At 39.5% G+C, this 7555-nt stretch overlaps 1 long non-coding RNA gene across 1 annotated transcript; it reads right to left on the bottom strand.

Moving 5' to 3' along the window:
- Positions 1–826: 826 nt before the first annotated feature.
- On the bottom strand, positions 827–4538 carry LOC134088197 (uncharacterized). Its single transcript, XR_009939918.1, has 3 exons — positions 4463–4538; positions 1892–2018; positions 827–1352 (listed from the first exon to the last, which is right to left on the bottom strand). It is a non-coding gene; the product is annotated as an uncharacterized LOC134088197 (long non-coding RNA).
- Positions 4539–7555: the final 3017 nt, after the last annotated feature.

Here is a 7555-nt window from a genome sequence, read left to right as displayed (position 1 = left end):
TTGAAATCGCATCTTTCACAGCCCAATCTTAAAATTTCCCCGAGGGAAAACCCCCCGGACGCGATATTTTTTTTCCCAGGATGGTAGGGGAAGTTATCGCCTTTTTCGTCTCCGATTGGCTAGGAGTGCTCTCCGACGATTGGATATTTCAAAACGTCATCTCGGGTTCATGGTGTGCTGACAGCTAACGTGTTTCGATCGGTTTTATTTTTATTAGTCTGTGGTTTCACCACAACAGTGCCATCAAATGTATAAACAAACCCGCTCGTTTGTTGTCATGTATAAACCAAGTTCACATCTTAGCCCGTTTACATTAAACGTTCATGGTGTGCTGTCACAATTACCATGTATAAAATGACTGTGCATCAGCATTCACATGAACCATGACCAACAGAGTTAGCATTTGTACGGACAGCCTTGTGAACACGTTTCTTAAACATTTATAAACTTACCGTAATTATCTTGTCAAACACTCTACATATTACATTTGACATCATGAACTAGTGAAAAGACTTTACAAGTCATGCATCTAATCTGCTAGTCATTTCATTTACCCGTTTTCTGGCATCCAGCATACGAAACACTCTTAATGTTACATTTCTGACATCATGAACTAGTGAAAACATTTACAAGTCATGCATCTAATCTGCTATGGTCATTTAATTTACCCGTTTCTGGCATCCAGCACATAGTTCAAAGGCAAGTTCAGTCATTAATCACAAAGCCCACTCATACACCATTGACTTTCAGGAAATTTCTAACTTTAAGTAATTTACTCTACAGATTGATTTGACAAAAAAACTCAAGACAAAGCAGTGCAATGATGTCACAGAAAAGATAAGTTTATTTAAAATAAAAATAGACAGGTACAGCTAGTGAAGAGGGAATATAGTATACAAAACAATACAGCATCCCAAGCAAAGCAACAATATGCGGGTATTTAGCATGTCCCACAACAGATTCTTGCAGAGATTACAGTGAAGTTTTATGAATAAAAGCATGTTTACGTTCAACATAGAGTTCAAAAGTTCTGGCCAATTCATGCAATGCTAGATCGCAGCTACACAAATGTATAGCTGTAACTGTTAAGTCTGTTCTGTGAAACTGGAAAACCATCTAATGTGCATGGCTACCTGAAAGCATTTGTTGATGACCCCCAGGTGCAAAGAAATGGCATGAGTTTCAGAGGTGAAGCTCTAAAGGTGATTGTGTGCTCCTTTATGTGTGATGCACCGCAACAAACAATTAAGGTTCTTGCGGTGACGAGATGTTAGCTCTCCCAAGACACACCCAAGACTTCACAGCAGCACAGGTCTGGCAATAACGGCACACTAGATTTCTAGTCCTCCTTTCTGTATGGAACATGAACAACAAATAATGGAAATTAAATATACATTTGACTACCCCAACCCCTAAAGAAACCCCACACAATTAACACTACAAGACATAGAGAAACTTTAAAGAAAATCACAAATCGCTAAGGCAACAATAGTTCCACTACTGAGCATTTACGAACTGTGCGGGCACGGCACCGCAGAGCAAACCACTCAGTGGAGTCGGCAGAACTGTCTTAACCCTATGACCCCTAAGCTGTTTTAAGGGCATTTTCACTACCTCTAGTTAGAAGCATTTACACATTATACATATTGTTTTTTTCAGCACAGTCTAGGCTACCCAGATCTGCCACAATGTCATGTATAAAAACGTGCATTGATTTGATTTAGATTTTTAAATAAAAAATTAAAAAGCATACTATACAAATTCTTACATTGTGACGTATCTCACCACAGCATATTTTCCGATAATGACCGGCGTTCTATACATTATCCCTTACATAACACTCAAAATATGAACACCATTTAAAAGATAAGCATGAAAGCACAGTTCTTACCCCAGGGTTAAACTATTCAGCGGCAGCCACAGCTTCAAGTGGCCTCTTCCCAGTTTGGCCACCAGTTGTTCCTTGTTCCTGTTGTCGGTCAGGAGCACTTGACAGTGGTGTGCATCTCAAAATACTCCTGAAGGGAATCAGAAAAGATAATTTTAAGGATACAATGTCAATAGCAGTGTTGTGCATGAACCAAGTTAATGTCCTATGAACTTTGAATTACACTTCCCCAGAAAAAACTGAACACATTCCTGACATAAGAACTTGGACTAGCTCACTGGTGAAGGTTTATTTCAGGAAACAATGCAAGTATTTCATAATGCTCTGCCTCGATGCATTGCTTCAAAGAGACTGTTTGTAAAAGGCAGAGAATGTCCAAAGTTTTGGGCTTATTTCAGTCTTTCAAGAGATGACCAGGTGCAATGTCCCCGCAGCAGGCGTACCACATCATGTCAACGAGTATTTGAAGTTCTTATGCAAGAAATACTGTACAGTGTTTGACACAACATAACTGCATTGTACTGCATAGTAGCCTAGTGTACTTTACTGCAGAAATGCACTGTTTTAGACATGACAACACCGAAGTAGCCAACTGTATTGCGGTGTAACTAAACTGTGCAAACAGCAGTTATTTTTGTAAGGGAGGTTATTTGGTTGTGAAGGTCAATGTGCACAAATCTACATACATTAAAGTATCTAGTCACATCACATGAGGAGGGACTTCAAGTGACATTCCTCGAACATAGAAGACGGACTAAAAAGATACATGAAAGAGGTAAGTTGTTTCTATGGCTATAATGCATTTCATGGTATTGCCTTCCACTGCTTGTGTGCTAGGTCAACGTAACCCACTTTGTTATTATAGGCACAGCGGGCCGATACAGTGAGATGATGGGTGGATAAATTGAAGAGTTTGGAGAGAGACAGCGCATCACTTATCAGTTAATAGTTAACAGAATATTGCACAAACGTCGCGTGCGTGCTTGCCAACCAGCCGCAGCTATAATAGCCCTAGCTACCATCAATCTGCGCAGACGTTGGTGGTGAAAGAAGAGACAGACAGTGACCGAGCATCTATTTCAATAGGCGATATTTGATTTATGCGTAGAATTATTTTATTAGCTGAGGAGTTTAACAGTTCATGTATAGAGAGATTTGTTTCTAGCCTTAGATTTGTTATAGTGATATTTGTTGTACAGTTATATGTAGGTAGATCGTTTTATGTAATCTAGTAACATAAATAGCGTTACATAGTCCTTTTTTATATTTTCCTCCTTAGCTGCTAAGTTGTTGAAAAGGTAAGTGCAAGGACTGTGACTACAATGTAAAAAAAATATCTTTATTGTACTAACGTTAATGCTATTAGCCAGCGACAACAGTAGCAGCTAGCTGCTAACGTTAAAGTTGAACGTTGGCTAGTGCTCGAGCACTTTTGATCTCCATTCATATAATGTCAACTTTACTAAACGTTATACAACAACAAATGACATGTAGATAAATGTCATGAATAGCATGAATGTTGTTAATCGGGGCCTAGAACACGGGTATACAGGCTGTAAATGTTGTGGATTTACAACAACTATTGGCCATTTTTGTACCAACGGCTTCTGCTATGGCGAGCATCTGCTTTGACATGTCTGATAACTGCTTTTTAAGTTACCGTTTTAAGGTAGCAGGCTACACCACATTTTCCTCACTGACAATGCACCATAACACATGACATGTAGATAAATGTCATGAATGTGTACGTCAACTGTTGTAACGTTAACAGTTACATTTCAGACAGATACACTTTTTTTGTAACAATATCATCTAGACTACTGCTGTTGCCACTATTGGTAATGAGGCTACATTAGCTGCTACCACCAGCAGTGCTGGCGAATCTCAATCAAAATATCCTATTCTTGGGTTTTATCAGGTGTCTTTTCACCGATCAAAACACTATCCTGTCTACTCTGCATTCACAATCTAGGTGCTATATTACACACCGCTGTGTAAAGAAACTCCATGAAACCCATAAATAGTTACATGTAGTAGCAGCTACCTTGAAAATACATACGTTAGTCGACAAAACCTCTCGAGGCATAAGCGGGGAAATGTTCTGTAGCAGTGCGTCCTTTGATTCAAAGTTCATGATAATTCGGCTAGCACTAGCAGTCCAACGGTTTTTTTTCCCGAGGCAATGTATAGCCTAGGCCAATAGTTGTATAATAATAGTAAAATATGAACAATTTAATATTTACAAGTGGTTTGCTTGTGGTACTACTATCACCATATCAAAAATGTTTAAGACATTCTTATTAGTATTTGCACAATTTCGTACTAAGACATAAAGCTATTGGGTGATGTCAATGTGGCGCGCTGCGTTCCTGACTAAATACCCGCGAAAATGTCAAGGCTAACGTTAGCCCATGCTTACATTTATCCATTCAGAAATACATTTAAGTGACTAAAAGGGTCGATTTGCTACGGGAAATCGACCCATGGACATGTCGGCCCATTCTACATAATATTGTACCAACTACTGAGGCTAAATTACCTGTCTTACGTATAGAAAACAATTCTGCTACTTACCTTGTCATGCTACGTGAAAATCCATTGGCCGCCGACTACATCCTTCCAGCTAGTAAATCCCATAATCCGCGGCGTGGCAACTGAACAACAGTGTGTTCCGCTCCCCCCTATCTTTTACTGTCTATGGCTCCCCCTCAGCTTTAAAGGCATTAGACCGGAAGTGAAGTCACAGGCTTTTAACCAATCTGGGCGCAGTTAATCCATGAGTTAATCGAATACGTTGTTGGCATATGTTTATGGTTATTTGTCCAAAGCGACATACAAACAAAAACAATACAATAACAGGCCTACTTGGCTATGGCTATGGCTATGGCTATGGTTATTTAGCAGACGCCTTTTTAACCAGAGAACACATTTCAAAAGTTAGTCAGACTATATAGCGTTACTAGCAATATAAACAATAAACAATATCAATGCAAAGAAACCTTATAAAAATAAGCAATGAAAATTGACGAATAGTAGGCCTAAATCAACAAGTCATTCAATAAATCATCAACCCTCTGGAGTCTAATCCCCCCCCCTAGGGATTTGAAAAACTGTTCCAAACACAGATCTCAAACTTTGCTATTTTTAGTCCTAGAAACATATAAGACACACCATTAGAAACCAAGTGACCCATTTAGTCTGACTTTTTTCCAATTTGTGGGCTATGAAAACCACATAACATTTTTAAATGTTATTTTTACTTATGTGGAGCTCAATATAATAATATTTATATTAATAATAACATAATATAATATATAATATATGATATTGTATTATTAACATATAATACATATGATAAATATTTATTTTTTACACATTTTATATATACTTCATATATTTTATATTATTTAAACATAATAATATATAAAATAATGATATCATTACTGTGGAGGACCTCTACAACATAACCTTTTGTGCCACATTTGCATATATGTTTTAGTTAGATTAAAAACTTTTAAAGTGTAGATGACTGCCTCAAAGTGCCTGTGTGTGTGTGTGTGTGTTTGTTTGTGTGTGTGTGTGTGTGTGTGTGTGTGTGTGTGTGTGTGTCTGTGTCTGTCTGCTCAGCCATGAAGTGTCGCTGGTGTCATATTTGTGCAAAGGAGAATGTGGAGAACATCATGCCGGATCATCTTGAGGTTAGAATTAGGTATAAGTAGGCTACTGAATGGCTAAGGTCAGGCCGAGTATGTTGAGTAAAGAGATCATTATAAGTAGGTTTTCAGAAATAACATGGTTACTTTACTGCAGTATAACATTTAATGTTATATTTCCTCTACGTAAATAGGAACTTCTACCTGAGGGGCACTGCCATTTCATTTGCTCATACACACCATTGGAGCCTCATACATTTACAGCTTCCATTAAGATTAAACTTACCACCAGAGAGGAGGCGGAGACCTGGTTGGAGGATTTTCAACGGTCCTCAAAAGTGACATGGAGAGTGGACAAAACCTATCCTGTGACCGAGGATACGGTCAGACGCAACAGCTATCGAGTAAGAGTTACAGTACACGTTTCTTCTTTTTTGTAATTGTTTCACATAGTCTGAACTTCAATGAAGCATTTCTATGTTCAAAGGTTGACATGAAATGCCAGCACAACACAAGGCAGACAGGCTCCTCAAAAAAAAACACGCACTGTCCTGCTGTGCTCTACCTTGTGCTGAAAAAGCACAAGCACAGCCAGAATAGGAAGTCCAGGTTGGCTATTACACGCAATAGAACAATAATTTGGAGATTAACATTACATAGCCTGCTTACTCCAGGCTACATGTTCATGTTTATGTTCCTTTTCCACATTTCATAGATCTACTGATACTCATATCCAAGACGGCTTATTGTTACATGTAACCATTAAACACCACCACAATCACCGCCTTGGCTGTTCTGAAGCCTTACAACATCGGGATGTGGCCAGAGAGACGATAGAGAAGCTGCAAAATCTATTTCAGAGTGGGCATTCACCCTCCTCAGCCCTAAACACCCTGAAATATGATCTCCAGGAGGAGCAGGGTGATGCTTACGTGTACGCCTCGGCAGATAGATCTATTTGTCCAGAGGCCCAATTCTGCTACCGGTCAGTTCATTGGATATCGTGCACACATGCAGCTAAAACCATAACACATTGACAGCTGTTAAATAAGGCTTTTCTGTATGTCCCCACTAAAATGTTTGTTATGTACTGCCTTTACAGATTATACTACTCCATTTTTAAGAGGGAGTATGGAGCCTCATCAGGACAAGCCATGTTGAAAAATCTCCAGGAACGTCTGGAGGTGTACAACAAAGACCAGAAGGAGACATGTGCAAGAATGGAGCACACAGCTGATGGGCAAACCATCATTGCTTTGTGCACACCAGTTATGAAGAGGACTCATAGACTTGAGAGAAACAGTGGAGAGATGGTGTTCATGGACTCGTCAGGTTTGTCACCACTGCCCCGAAGGCAACACTTGGGTTACGGGAGGTTATGTTTTGTTTGTATATAACTTTAAGAGCTTGTCTGGCTAACCAACATTTGTTCATTTCTGTCAGGAAATTGTGACAGAATGAATAGCAGAATTTTTCTTCTGCTAACGCATTCAGCTGCCGGTGGGTTGCCACTGGGAGTGATAGTGACAACATCAGAGTCACAAAGCACAATAGCAGCAGGACTGAGGTTGCTGCAGTCTGTGCTTCCAGAGGAAGCCTTCAACGGAAGAGGAGAGCTCGGGCCAGAAGTCTTCATGACAGACGACTGCAAAGCCCTACGACAGGCACTGCAGGACATATTTCCCAACACCACAGCACTCCTTTGTGTGTTCCACGTACTCCAGGCTATGTGGAGATGGCTCTGGGACAGTCACCATGGGGTTTGTCAGAGAAATTCATAGTGTTATTATATAAAGCCAGTTTAAATACTAACGGTGGTTTAAAATACACATCTGCTCTCTCGGCAAATGTCAAATGTTGCTGATTGGCCCTAAAAGCATGCTATCCAAATATCACAGTCTCACTCTCAACCTTTAATCCACCCTTAGCTTGTCATAACATGTCAAAACACTCACTCAAACTGCCTTTTATCACCTCTGCATGTACAAATACAAAGTACTACTACTCGCATTCA

The sequence above is a fragment of the Sardina pilchardus genome, chromosome 7, assembly GCF_963854185.1.
Source record: "Sardina pilchardus chromosome 7, fSarPil1.1, whole genome shotgun sequence".
Classification (NCBI taxonomy): domain Eukaryota; kingdom Metazoa; phylum Chordata; class Actinopteri; order Clupeiformes; family Clupeidae; genus Sardina; species Sardina pilchardus.
This window is presented reverse-complemented; position numbering and strand designations above follow the sequence as displayed.